The sequence below is a fragment of the Hyperolius riggenbachi genome, chromosome 1 (genome assembly GCF_040937935.1).
Source record: "Hyperolius riggenbachi isolate aHypRig1 chromosome 1, aHypRig1.pri, whole genome shotgun sequence".
In the NCBI taxonomy this organism is placed as follows: Eukaryota; Metazoa; Chordata; class Amphibia; order Anura; family Hyperoliidae; genus Hyperolius; species Hyperolius riggenbachi.
This window is the reverse complement of record NC_090646.1, coordinates 286,820,759-286,836,155: the sequence shown is the minus strand read 5'-3', so window position 1 is coordinate 286,836,155 and position 15,397 is coordinate 286,820,759. Positions and strand designations below refer to the sequence as shown.

General features: G+C 42.9%; 1 protein-coding gene across 8 annotated transcripts in view; it reads right to left on the bottom strand.

The window, feature by feature from the left end:
* Positions 1–15,397, bottom strand: part of PSD3 (pleckstrin and Sec7 domain containing 3) — a 674,009-nt gene that overhangs the window by 44,358 nt on the left and 614,254 nt on the right. The window contains exon 15 of one of the 8 annotated variants that reach the window (XR_011020476.1): positions 11,784–11,861. The exons of the other annotated variants lie outside the window; for them this stretch is intronic. The gene's annotated coding sequence lies outside the window, so the exon portion shown is untranslated. The remainder of the gene's footprint in view (positions 1–11,783; positions 11,862–15,397) is intronic. 8 annotated transcript variants of the gene reach the window in all.

Sequence of the window (15,397 nt, the reverse complement as noted above, 5' to 3'; positions counted from 1 at the left end):
CCTGCAGGAACGTTTGGGCACATTAGTATGTGTGTTACTATGCACGCTGCTGTACAGTTGCTGCTACTGAGAGGTATTAGGGATTATTGGGCAGAGCATGCAAAGCTATGGCTTTTTATATGTATTTTATTTATGTTAATGTGAATTGTTAATTCCCTCTGACCCCCACCCCCAGCAGTGGTTGTCATGGTGCCCCTAGTTAACCCCTCCCACCCTGATCCACATGTTAAAATATTAAAGTACCCCTGAGACACCTGAACAAAGAATGAAGCCCATGGTGGGCTAAATAACCGCCCCCTGAGTGTGCCGGTACTGCTTGTTGTTGTTGTCAGGGTACCCTGCCCCTCCCCAGTGTCACTGCATGACAGACCTGTGCAGGTGCAGTTATGCACCGTGTGAACACGGCAAAATCAAGCGCTTGTTCAATGTTCATGGGTGCCCTCTTTCACTGCACAAATGCTGTCTGAAGCTCATGCCTGCGCAGTTCATAATCACTGTGTGCGCTCTGAGGAATTTTCTAGCTATCTGTCCCTGTTCATGGCTCTGACTGAAAACGATTGAATGGAAGCTGAGTGTGGTATGTCCCATCCACTCCACGCTCCCTGAGAGTCAGCACTCAAGCATGGCTGTATACTGCAGCTGCAACTGGGAGCCTTCTGGCAATGCATCCTTCAATAGTATCACTGAACACTTCCCGCAGGTGGGAGAGCTCACATACAGGGAGAGTGGAGTGGACAGAGCATTTTACACTCACTCACCTTCAGTCAGAACCATGAATGGGAGAAGGGGGGGGGGGGAGAGTAAAACAGTGCCAGGGACATGAGCCCTTCCATACAGAGGGACCTTTTAGTATTTGCACTCCAGGACACACATTGGCAAAGAAGGGGCTACTGTGCACTTTGGTAAAGTTCAACTGGTGTCCTTAACTCTTTTTTGCCAATGTATATACTGTCAGTTATCATGATGTGCATGATATCCTCTTTTGATCTGTGGGGGGCAAGTTGTCTGCATATTATCTATGGGGCGGGGCATAATATATGCATTTGATCTGTGGGGGGCCGTCTGCAACTAGTACAGAATGTTGCTGCCAGATTACTAACAAACCAGCCTCGCCACTGTCATATTACACTGTTTGATCACTCACTGCACTGGCTACCTGTAAAATGGAGAATGCTCCATCTAAACATTTAAATCCCTACACAATTTGGGCCCTGGATGCATGAAGGACTTGCTGAAACTGCTTCACACCTCTCCTCAGATGAGCAGGTTACATAAACTTGGTCATTCCCAGAGTGCACCTCTAAAACCTTTGGAGCAAGAGCTTTCTGTCAAGCTGTCCCTACTCTTTTTGGAACTCCCTACCACACAAAGTAAAGACCGCCTCTTCCCCGGAGCTATTTAAATCCAGACTGAAAAGTCACTTGTTTATCTTGACATTTGCAAACTTATAGAATTCTTTATCTGTATCACAATTTACCAATCTTCCAATTACTGGTCTGAGCCATGCTTATGCGCTTTGAGTCCTATGGGAGAAAGGTGCTTTACAAATGCTATTTGTTGTAGTTATCTGCATTTGATCTGTGAGTGACATGTTATCTGCATTTCATGTGTGTGTGTGAGTATGTACAGTAGTGTGAAAAACTATTTGCCCCCTTCCTGATTTCTTATTCTTTTGCATGTTTGTCACACTTAAATGTTTCGGCTCATCAAAAACTGTTAACTATTAGTCAAAGATAACATAATTGAACACAAAATGCAGTTTTAAATGATGGTTTTTATCATTTACTGAGAAAAAAAACCTCCAAATCTACATGGCCCTGTGTGAAAATAGTTTTTCACACCACTGTATGTGGGGGCACCAAAGATTGTCACCCAATGGGCAGGCGGGGGGGGGGGGGGGGGGGGGCGCCACAGGTTTTCTCGCCTGGAGTGACAAAAAGGCTAGAAGCGCCCCTGCTCTGCCCCATCCATCTCAATCTATTGCTGCCTGTTTCCAGTTGCATATATTAAGCAGTACCAATTTACTATATCTATTGTTCAAGGCTAGTAATTTGATAAATACTACCGTATATACTCGTAAGCAAGCCGACCCGCATATAAGCCAACCCCCCAACTTTTACCTGGAAAACCAGGAAAAATGATTGACCCTCATATAAGCCGGGGGTAGAAAATGCTGTCCGTGTGATCCCCCCAGTGTGTCCCGGTATAGCTAGTATAGTGCCCAGTGTGGGTAGGTGGTGCCCCAGTATAGCTAGTAAAGTGCCCAGTATAGCTAGTAAAGTGCCCAGTATGGGTAGGTAGTGCCCCAGTATAGCTAGTATAGTGCCCAGTATAGCTAGTATAGTGCCCAGTATGGGTAGGTAGTGCCCCAGTATAGCTAGTATAGTGCCCAGTATAGCTAGTAGAATGCCCAGTATAGCTAGTAACTTGCCCCAGTATAGCTAGTATAGTGCCCAGTATAGTGCCCAGTATAGCTAGTAACGTGCCCCAGTATAGCTAGTATAGTGCCCAGTATAGCTAGTAACGTGCCCCAGTATAGTGCCCAGTATAGCTAGTAACGTGCCCCAGTATAGCGCCCACAATAGTGCCCAGTATAGCTAGTAACGTGCCCCAGTATAGCTAGTATAGTGCCCACAATAGTGCCCAGTATAGCGAGTAACGTGCCCCAGTATAGCTAGTAACGTGCCCCAGTATAGCTAGTATAGTGCCCAGCGTAGGTAGTATAGTGAAGTCGTGTGTCTCCCCCCCCCCCCCCCCCCCCGTGGCCGCCGCTGCTATTACCTTAGCTCGGCGCCGCTCCTATTCCCCTGTCCTGCTCGTATAATCCACAGCAGCGCGCCCCACGGCGGCTGCTGTGATGAGGGAGGAAGCCGTAGAGAGGGCGGCTTCCTGTAGCGGCGATGTGTTACGCCGTTACTATGGGAACACTCTCTCTCTACGGCTCCCTCATCACAGCAGCCACCGTGGGGCGCGCTGCTGTGGATTATACGAGCAGGACAGGGGAATAGAAGCGGCGCCGAGCTAAGGTAATAGCAGCGGCGGCCGCGGGGGGAGCGAGGAAGCGGAGGGGGGCTTCATTTTTTTTACACACTCGCAAGCAAGCCGACCCCCCAACTTTTGACCCACTTTTTGGGGGTCAAAAATTCGGCTTGCTTGCGAGTATATACGGTAAGTTTCCTAAAATCTAATAGAGAATAAGTAAACAGGGTGCTAGAATTGATCATTACTACAAAATAGACCGACAGTGGAGTGATTGATTGCCATATTAGGCTGTTATCAAGTCAAGAAACCTACTTGGCATCTAACAATAATCCATGATTAAAAAAAACAAGAAGTTGAGACGAGGGCTAAAGTTACTTGATTAAACTTAACCAAGGACTTAATTAAGGACTGCCTGAGCCAAGAATCTAGCATGTATACAGGAGCTCCCCAATGTCACCTAAAGATCTAGCATGCCAACCCTCAAGCTCATTGATCTCCTCACCTTGTCCCCTCTCCCCCTCCATAACAACAAATGCATTGCTAGTCTTTTGTCTACCAATGTGTATATGCAGCACAAAATCACATGATGTGTAACAAGAACTTAAGTGAAACCTTACTTTTGCTTCTGGAATAAAATCATACTTCAAGAATGTAGGCTACATGTCTACAGTATTAATGCAGATGACAGCTATCATATTATAGAGACACTATAGTTCCATATTTTTCAGAAGATGCACCCTTTCTTCCACAAAACTGATATGGTAAAATAGTCAGCAGTGATGCCCTGGGAGAAATCTCAGGGCTAACTCCAACCTGAAATATTGCAAATACTTTCTGTTTTAAGAAAGCAAACTTTTGTTTTCCATAGCATTTTAGTAAGATAACTTTTTGGTCCATTGTAGCCCCTTACACACTCCAATGAGTTCTGGTTCACCATGAGCTTGCTGGGTAGTCTGTTCCATAAAACTGGAGGGGGGTGGGGAAGGGTGTGTCTTATAATCTAAATATACAGTAAAAAATGGTGCAGGGTGCACAGGGAAGCAATTATGGCATCCTGCTGGCATTCTCCTCTCCCCTTTGCTCCAGTCACTATACAAGCGCTCAGTTTCTCCTCTTCTGCTACTGCCAATATACACCACAGCCGTCTGCCATTGCCGCTATACAGCTCCAGGTCCTCAGTTCCTCGTGGCTTCCCTACTTCTTGATGGGTGGTTCCCTTGCATGAGAGCAGCATGCCATGCATGACCCGGTCACACATGCACCACTGGGATCATGCGGTAACATGGAACCACTCATCAAAATGTATGGAAGCTAAGAGAAATTCAGGACCCCAAGCTGTATAGCAGCGGCGGCAGGAGCACATGTACAGTGACTGGAGTGAGGAGGGAATGGAGCATGATGGCAGACTCAAGGGAGAAGTGGCAGTGTAGTGCAAGATAGTGTAGCTTAGGTGGTAGAGCAGCAGAGATTAGTGTAGGGTAGTGCAGTGGAAGTTAGCTGGTAGAGTAGCAGGGCAGGGATTAGTATAGTTTACGGCAGTATAGTTTAGTGGACTGTAACAGGAGGAAGCAGTGGGCTGAGTGTAGCTGGTCAGTGCAGCTTAGAAACAGTGTGGGGGGATCCATAAGACGACCCCTGCACCATAGACGAACCAAGTTTTGTATTCAAACCTACAGTAGCAAGAAAAAGTATGTGAACCCCTTGGAATTATATGGATTTCTGCACAAATTGGTCATAAAATGTGATCTGATCTTCATCTAATTCACAACAATAGACAATCACAGTCTGCTTAAACTAATACCACATAAATAAAGGTTTCCACGTTTTTATTGAACACACCATGTAAACATTCACAGTGCAGGTGGAAAAAGTATGTGAACTCTTGCATTTAATAACTGGTTGAACCTCTTTTTGCAGCAATAACTTCAACCAAACATTTCCTGTAGTTGCAGATCAGACGTGCACAACAGTCAGGAGAAATTCTTGACCATTCCTCTTTACAGAACTGTTTAAGTTCAGCAATATTCTTGGGATGTCTGGTGTAAATCGCTTTCTTGATGTCATGCCACAGCATCTAAATCAGGTTGAGGTCAGGACTCTGACAGGGCCACTCCAGAAGGCGTATGTTCTTCTGTTTAAGCCATTCTGTTCTGATTTACTTCAATGCTTTGGGTTGTTGTCCTGTTGCAACACCCATCTTCTGCTGAGCTTCAGCTGGTGGACAGATGGCCTTAAGTTCTCCTACCAAATGTCTTGATAAACTTTGAATTCATTTTTCCTTCGATGATATCAATTTCTCCAAGCCCTGACACTGCAAAGCAGCCCCAAACCATGATCTCCCCACCACCATACTTCAAAGTTGGGATAAGGTTTTGATGTTGGTGTGCTGTGCCTCTTTTTCTCCACACACAGTGTTGTGTGTTTCTCCAAACTACTCAACTTTGGTTTCATCTGTTTGCCCGTACTGCTGTGGAACATCCAGGTGCTCTTTTGCAAACTATAAACCACTTCAGGATTCTGCGTACGCATAAGTACGCCCCTGAATCCTGAAGTGGTTTCCATGGAAACGTTCCATGTCAGTTCACGGAGGGTGTCTCTGTTAACACCCTGCGAGCCTCCGATCCCGGCTCGCAGGGTAAATGTAAACACGCGGAGAAGATCTTCCCCGCTGTTTACATACATACGGCGCTGCTGCGCAGCAGTGCCGTAGAGGAGATCGGCGATCCCCGGCCTCTGATTGGCCGAGGATCGCCGGCATCTGATAGGCTGAAGCCTATCTGAGGCGGCGCAGGACGGATTCCGTCCTGCGCCGCTCACAGGGGGAGGGAGAGGGAGGGAAGGGAAAGGAGGCCAGAAAGCGCTGCGGAAAGGGGCTTTGAAGAGAGCCCCCCCCCCCCGTAAGCGCAAACAGCCGGCAGCGATCAGACCCCCCCAGCAGGACATCCCCCTAGTGGGGAAAAAAGGGGGGGAAGTCTGATCGCTCAGGCTGCTATCTGATCTGTGCTGCAGGCTGAAGAGCCCCCGCAGCACAGATCAGCAAAACCACCTGAAACCCGGAAGTGGTTAAATGTGCAGCAATGTTTTTTTTTTTTGGACAGAAGTGGCTTGCTCTGTGGTATCCTTCCATGAACTCCATTCTTGTTTAGTGTTTTACGTATCGTAGATTCACTAACATGGATGTTAGCATATGCCAGAGACTTTTGTAAGTCTTTAGCTAACACTCTAGGATACTTCTTTACCTCATTGAGCATTCTGCTCTTGCAGTCATCTTTACAGGACGGCCACTCCTAGGGAGAGTAGCAGCAGTGCTGAACTTTCTTCATTTATAGACAATTTGTCTTACCGTGGACTGATGAGCTGCAATACTTTTGGAGATACTTTTATAACGTTTTCCAACTTTATGCAAGTCAACCATTCTTAACCACTTTGTCCACTGCTACAGTATATCTACATCATCTGTGGCACCCTCCAAGCCACCATGAAGTAGATATACTGACTTGCTTGCAGTCCTGCTGTGCACGATCAGGTGAGCGTCAGTTGCCTTACTAATTGGTGAAAGGGAAAATGTTCCCTTGTAGCCAATTAGTGACACCCTCCCCCCCCCCCCCCCCGCGGATGAACAATCACCGCTGTAGCAAACAGCGGTGATCCTTCAACTCTCCCCCTCCGCGCCAGATCGATAAAAAAAATGCCCCTGCAAGCAGAATATGTCACCTTACCTGTTTCCTGCGATCATCCTTCAGCCCCTATTCCATTCACCGTGATGCACGCAGCCCTGTGATGCAGCCGGGACCCGGTGTTCGGTATCACAGGACAGAGTGCAGTGCGGTGAATGGAAGCTGGAGCTGAAGGATGATCGCAGGAACCAGGTAAGGTGAGATATTCTGCTTGCAGGGGCATTTTGTTTATAGATCTGGCCATGGAGGGGGCAGAGTAGTGGGGGGGGGGGCACATCTGGCTACCCATAACGGAGGGTGGGGGTAGTGTTCCGAAAGGGGGGGTTGATATGTATTTTGGGGCCCATCAGGGTAACAGGGGGTGGGGAATTAATAATGGGGGCACATCTGATGGACGATACCTAGATCATTTAGGTGTCGTGAGTAGGGATAAAGTTATGGCTGTTTAAATCGGGACATAGCTAAAGCGTCAAAACTGCTCTGGTCCATAAGAGGAAAAGAAGGTCTGGATGCGAAGTGGTTAATCATAGGTCTTCTGAGAGCTCTTTTGTGCGAGGCATCATTTACATCAGGCAATGATTCTTGGGAAAAGCAAACCCAAAACTGGTGTCTGTTTTTTATAGGGCAGGGCAGCTGTAACCAACACCTCCAATCTCATCTCATTGATTGGACTGCAGGTGGCTGACACCTCACTCCAATTAGCTCTTGGAGATGTCTAGGGGTTCACATACTATTTCCACGTGCACTGTGTGTGTTTACATGGTGTGTTCAATAAAAACATGGACACATTTAATTATTTGTGTGGTATTAGTTTAACCATTTCTGCCGCCCGCACGTCCGGGCGGCTGCTCTACTGCGGTGCCGCTCATCAGCGCACTCTCACGCGTGATCGCAGGCGCGCGCCCCCGTGGTGTCCCCCGGTAGCCCTGGGATCAGTGAACGGGAACATGGTTCTCGATCACTGATCCGTGTCCCCTGCAGAAAAACCGAAGCGCTCTTACAAGAGGCTTCAGTCTTTCTGCGCGTCAAAATTTCTGCATCCCCCTTGTGCTACCGCTTAGCGAGAAGCACAAGGAGGGGAAAAAATTGAAGGTGGCCATCTTGTGGCCAAATAGTAAAACTACATCTACATATTTTTTACATTACAATTTACACATATAACAACATTAAAAATTTAACTGTTTATTTCCCACAGCAAAATATTACCCAAATAAAATTTTTAATGGAAAAAAAAAATTGCAATAATAAAAAAAAAAGACAAATAGTTACCTAAGGGTCTGAACTTTTTAAATATGCATTTGAAGGGTGTATACTACGAACATTTTTTAAATTATACGTTTGTATATAGTGATGGACGCATAACGGAAACAATGCACCTTTATTTCCAAAATAAAATATTGGCGACATACATTGTGATAGGGATAACTTTAAATGGTATAATAACCGAGACAAATGGGCAAATAAAATACATAGGTTTTAATTATGGTAGCGTGGATTATTTTAAAGCTATAATGGCCGAAAACTGAGAAATAATGAATTTTTTCCATTTTTTTCTTATTAATCCTGTTAAAATGCATTTATAAAAAAAAATATTCTTAGCAAAATGTACCACCCAAAGAAAACCTAATTAGTGGTGGAAAAAACAAGATATAAATCAATAAATTGTGATAAGTAGTGATAAAGTTATTAGCGAATGAATGGGAGGTGAAAATTGCTCTGATGCATAAGGTGAAAAATCCCAGCGGGCTGAAATGGTTAAGCAGACTGTGATTGTTTATTGTTGTGACTTAGATGAAGAGAAGATCACATTTTATGACTAATTTGTGAAGATATCCAAATAATACCAAAGGTTCACATACTTTTTCTTGCTACTGTAGGTGCAGAGCGTCTTTTTAGTCTAAAAAAAATGCAGTCAATACATTTTGTTGCTAATGGTAATGCCATCAGTTAACCGGTTTATGTGCAACTCCACTTTCATGAAAAAAAAACCCAACAAATTCCTTCAAGACAACTAAGCACTTTATGTAAGTAAATATTACTATAAATACTTTACTTCCTGTCCTTTGTGCAATTCACCTGACCTAAAGAAGTAATAATGCAGGAAGCTGTAACTGAGTGTGGTTGCACAAGGGCTGTGAGTAGATATTCAGAATCATGAATTAACCCTATGTTTGAATAGAACACCCTTTATGAAGGAAACCTATAGAGAAACGGAAAACTGGAATTTGCAAATGAAAATAGTTATGGTTCAGAAAATCGTGGACTGTTGCCATGGCAACATATTCAAAAAATATAGTTGGCATCAGAAATGGAACTGCAGTTACAGAAAAGCACCTACACAGTGTGGTCAAGTTGAAATCACTATAGATAGTAAGTAAAAATGGTAAATGCCCAATAAAAGGTCTTGGAGCACTCTAAAATAAATGTAATGAGTTTACATCACTAAATATTTTTGGGGAAACATACACATCTGTGTGTACTTTGGTTCATGTGAAAAATATTGCACATAACACTGGACCAATTGATGTACTATTTCCGAATGAACACTGTAATCCCATGTCTTTGTATTTGAAGGTCCTGTTTGCTCTGTATATAGGCTTATATCAGCCATTTTAATTTCATTGTTTAATAAAATGTTACAATTTTATACTGTTTAATTTGAGAGATCTATGTCCACTCAAGTAAAATCATTTTCCTGTAGTTAGTTGAAAATAGCCCATTAAGAAATGTGATTGATTTAATGAAATTCTGCAATCCATGTGCCCTGTGATATAGTTTCTGATCTTAGCTACTTTCAAAATGTCTGTTTGAGCAGGTCAGTGGATTATAGCCGTGTCTTACCTAAGTTATCCAGCATAATAGTATGTGCATAGCCTCCTTGTTAAGAGAGCAGGGTTTTCTTTCATTTTCTTTTGTTCCATGCTTCAACACCCAAACAAGTAAACTGATACAACACATTGGAAGAGGAAACCCTACCACACAACCCAAGTCTAAAGGAGAGGAGGAGCAGAATAATGCACTGGTTTAAAAAAAAACCTGGTCAAATCACCAGCATTGTGGGGTGAATAAATAATGGTATTTCTACTTCATTAAAGACTATCTTCGGGTGCAGATCTAAAACTGCTATCTAATGGTTTAGTAATCATAATGCTCAAGTATTGCCTTTTTTATGAAAAGCAGATTCCACAGCTTAAACTCCAGTCTTGCAATTTTGATCAAAGGAACAGAAGCAACACAGTGGAGACCACCAGTTTCAAGCTCTGTGGGTGTGGTAGATGTCTACATTGCATCATCTCCAATTTTCAGACTGCAATGGATCTCTCTAATGGTGGCCATACATGGTACAATTTTTTCATCCAATCTTACCATTTCTATGTAATATAAGGGAACTGCCTAAATTATCCTTTCAATATATTCACTTAATTTACTCTTATGCTACATAGAAATGGTAAGATTGGATGAAAAAATTGTACCATCTATGGCCACCTTAAGAAGGATGACAGCTTATAACACAGACATTGGTGTATGAAGTGCTCAGTGCAGTGCCTCTCCAACTTCCCTGAGTAAAGGACCTGCACGACCTAGCACAGGACCGGCCCGACCTACATCTCTGATCTAGCCCTCAGGCACATACTGGCCTGCCCCTTCCGATCCTCCAACAACCTGCGCCTGTTCATACTACGCACTTCTCACTCCCACACACAATGTCAAGGCTGCCACTCCACCAGGCTCGGCAGGGTGTAGCACGCTCGTTTGCAGTCTCCATACAGGAAGTTTACCTTTCCCATACTGTCTCCTTCCATACCGATAGAATGTCATTTCCTACTTGCTTTCTTCACCTCTTTCTATTTGTGGATGTCACTTCTCTAGCTCACTCTTTCCCTCACTGGGGTTGGCTTTTCTATTTGCACTGTGCTCAGTGTGATACATTCCCTCCTATATCTTTGGTGGCTCTCTGAACAACACCTGCATTTTATACATGCGCCGTTGCAGGCACATCTGGTTTGCACTATTGCTCTGCTGCGCAGGGTAATATAGGTATCATTGCACTTTGTTATTTCTCTCTTCATTGAACACATGTACTATTGTATATTCTCAAATGTTATTTATGTTTATGGTTGGTGTATCTGTATCATATGATTATTTATGATATGTAATTCTATTGGGAGCAATTATTGTCATTATTACCCATATATCATTGATGGTAGACACAAACATGCAATTATTGTGGTACTATACATTATTGCGGCCATACCCCGCCCCCTTTACTCTGTTTTTATGTTTTTAATACTTTTAGGAGATTAAAACTGTAACATATTATTAGCATATCCTGGTGCGATCAATTGGTTTTTCTCCTTTTGTTCAAGTGTTGCCTAGCCTTAGGGAATCCTCTGTTTAGGTTAGCACTGTTGAAATTCCCTAGAGTGATGACAAAATCAGGGTACCCACTTTCCACATCAGTGATTTGATCGGTGAGTTCATGAAAAGCAGACTGCATGCCTGCTTGTGGTGGGATGCACACAGCAACCAGAATAAATGAAGAAAACTCATGGGTGTAGGGTCTGCAGTTTATGAAGAGTTTTATGAAGAGCTTCCAGTCCTTAATCATGGCTTGAAATGCTGTTGTACGAGTTCCTAATTTAAGCCCAGTGTAAAAATCCAGACTGAAGTTTGGAGAGGACAACCAAGAGAAAGACCTAGCTGTGTGAAGGAGGATTCTCAGGTCAGATGTCAGTTGCATAACAATTCTGAAGAGACACCTGAATTTATTTTTCAGAAACTTAAAACTTGGCCACATGTCTTCCAGGATGTGTGTGACCCAAGTAATTCCTTCATATTTGTAACAAAAACCTTTAATACAACAAAGTGAAAATAATATTGTGCCATCACAAAGCACAGATTCAAATATCATTGAATATATGTGAACAGAACTGAAAAAGTACATCAAAACAATGAAGTTCATGAACCTGCCCAACACCTGACCAACACCAGTTGTGTCAAGTGCAATGGGAAAACATATTTCAGCCAGCAACATGTAAAAAGCTTGTGGAAGACTACCTTAAGCATCTGATCAAAGTTAAGCTGTTAAAAGGTAATGGAAGTGTGCATAAACTTCTGACCTACAGGAAATCGGGCATGACAAATGAAAGCGGAGATAAATCTTCATAATAAGTCTTCAAGCTATAGCTCTGAACGTACATCCTACAGAAATAAAGCAGATATTCAACTTGACTTAAAGGATAACTGTACATACAAAATACAGTTATCCAAAATGCTACTTTAAGCCCCCTGAAAACCCCATCCAGAACCTCCTCACTCACACCTGTAGTCATAGGGGTCCTCTGAACTGAAAAGCTTAGACTTTCACATATATCAAGGACCATCGATCCCTCTGACCACTACATGGTGCCACTGAGTATGAAATAGATAACCTATCGGTTCAATTTAAAGGAGTGGCTGTCCACTCACTGTTACAAATTGGGTGCAGCAGTCAGGGCAGAGCAGTGGTGCAAGATATAAACAAAGGAGAACCAGGTTGTTTGTATCATACAGCCCATAGTTGCTGCAGTAGTGGATTAGTGGATGGTGGAAGAAGGGTTAAGGTACAAAGGCCTATATTCATCAAGACTTATCGAACCAATTACCGACAGCTCGGTAAAATACCAAACTCGATAAGCTGATTTCAGGATTCATTAAAGTTATCTACAGCTGTTAGCGAGCATTCGGTAATCATTCGGTAATGATGCGATAAAACGGAATAAAGTGCAATTCATGAAAATGAAAGTAGGTGTGGTTTAGTGTTAAATTTAGAATTAGTTATCTCCTTCACTGCTCTGTCATTATTCCTGTCAGATCATTGCTGACAAAGAAGATGGAGCCATTTGAAGTGGTTATGTATCAGCTGAAAGTGATTCAAAAGCACAGAAGGGCATGAATAAGGTCTAGAACTATATCAATTTGCAAGATAATTTATTTATTTGCTATACCAGGACATCAGCATTTCTCTTGAATCATCTTGTAAGAGAACACAGGCAGTGTCAGGGTTAGCTAAATTGCTAGCTGCACTACATTTTTTCAGAAAAGGCTCCTATCAAGCCGTAGCTGGTGAAATTGTGGGATTGTCCCAAGCCACTTCCAGAATCCTGGTCCAGGTGTTAAGCCCTAATTCGGAACGTTGCTAAAGGACTGCCTTTTTACCCACAATTCCACGGGAATCTTATGGCCTTGTGTTAAATTACCGCTGTAAAATGGAAATATCGATATGTTACCGAATGGTTACCGAATGCACACCGAATGTGGAAAAACCTTGATGAATACAACTAGCAATCAGTAAACTACGAATTAGGTAATTTAACGAACTGGAAAAAGTTATCGCAAAGACAATGATGAATCAAGGCCTAAGGGTCTGGGAGGATTAAGAGTGCTATTTTTGATAACCACAGTTATTCTTTATCAAAGTTAATGGTAACATAATAATAGTGAGTTTTTATATTTTTAGCATGTGTGTATACAAACTTTTGGCCTTAACTTTAGAAATAAAGGTATATTTTATTTGCTAAATTACTGGTACACAGCGACTTAGCATACACAATGTGTTTACAACCCTTTAAAAGCTGCAACTTTTTTAAAGTGAACCTAAAGTCAAAGGAAAAAAACGAGATTTACTCACCTGGGGGTTCCCTCAGCCCCCTCAGCCCCCTGCAGCCGATCGGTGCCCACGCAGCCCCGCTCAGATGCTCCTGCACCCGCCGGCGAACACTTCCGGATTGGCCGTCACCGGCCGACAGGCATGGGAACGCGAGTGATTCTTTGCGTTCCCAGCCTCTATATCGCCCCCTATGCTGCTATTGTGACCTCCTGGCCGCAATAGCAGCATAGGGGGCGATATACAGGCTGGGAACGCGAAGAATCACTCGCGTTCCCATGCCTGTCGGCCGGTGACGGCCAAACCGGAAGTGTTCGCCGGCGGGTGCAGGAGCATCTGAGCGGGGCTGCGAGGGCACCGATCGGCTGCAGGGGGCTGAGGGAAGCCCCAGGTGAGTAAATCTCGTTTTTTTCCTTTGACTTTAGGTTCACTTTAAGCTACCTTCAGTTTTCTATTATATAGCTCAGCTATTTACATTGACATAACAATTAGATCTGCAAAGGAAATATGGTATGAAGATTAGCAGTAATAATCCATGACCAATGGTTTTGGTTCACCAAATTATGCATCCAAGCTTGACATTCTTTGTAAAATGAAGTTGCATCACATAAATTAATTGGCTAACAGCTCTCCCATACGAGTTTTGAATAAGCCTCAGGCTACACAGACAAATTCTAATACTCTCCTAAAAAGAAGCTACTGATAGGAATATTTGGTTATTGTTGAAAAATTAAGTCTAATGAAATGAATTTGACAGGGTATATCTTAAGAGGAGGCATATTTTGGGTATATTTGTTTTCTTTCCTACACTTAGAACACACATTTTATTTTCCATAATTAGAATGATACGTCAGCTGATAATACATTGAGAGCAAAATACAGTGTAACTCTATTCTTGCATTAAACATGACTAATGTAGGAAATGCTAATTTTTCTCACTTAATGTAAATTTTTGTTGTAATCTGTACTCAGTGAATGTACCCAGTGAATGAAATTCAATGAGGGAAACCAAGAACTGGAAAGGAAAAAAGACAGAACACGGAGCCCTATATAGTGTAGTATTTTACACAATGGGATAAAGTGTAAAGACGTTCATGCCCCTGATGAGTCATCATGACGAAACATGTAGGGTGGCGCTAACTATGGCAGTGTGAAGACATTTGTGATAGAATCGCTTTAACTTTAATATGCACATTTTTATCTACAAAATTGGGAGTGCAATTTATTTCAGCTTTTTTTTTTTATACTATTAAAGACATGTTATGCTATGTGAGCCCTGTTTGGAGTTTTTAAAGTTGATGTTACGGAGGAAGGATCATTTGAACTCCATCAAAGGAGACATTACCAGATAAAATTGAGCTATACTATTCTGTTGTAGGATTAGCATGGCTTTTGGGTCAGCAGACTATGAGTGCATGTTGGTGGAGGTATAAGACACTTGTAACGCTGTGTGTGCTTTGGGTGAATCATATAAGCTTATGCAGTGGTCAGACAGACACAGAACATTTATATTGTGCTTTTCTCCTGGCGGACTCAAAGCACTAGAGCTGCAGCCACTAGGATGCGTTCTGTAGGCAGCAGAAGTGTTAGGGAGTCTCACACAAGGTCTACTCACTGAATGGGTGCTGGTTAACTTAACAGAAAGAGCTGGGATTTGAACCCAGGTCTCCTGTTTCAGAGGCAGAGCGCTTAACCAGTACACTATCCTTATGCAGTATTAAGCTATGTGCATTTCTGTCTCTGGAGCCATACATGTGCCATACTCCTGAGAGCATACAGAGGATGGTCCTGATTGGCAGGAGAATTGAGTCAATCAAATAAATTTGCTGTTCCAATAGAAGGTGCAGCCATTCATTTTGGTAAGGACAATATAGCACATGTTACTGCAGTTGCGGTCATTCGAAATCACCATTACTGGAAGATTGATGATACAAAAGGGGGACATTTTATATTTAGCATTGCTTTTAGCAAGAAGTCATTTAGTTTTCTTTTGGTCCCTCACAAAATACACGTGGTTCTTTCTGGGATGTAGAAAACCTTGACCTAAATTAATCCATGAAAACCTTATGGAGGAGAGCACACCTCTTAATCA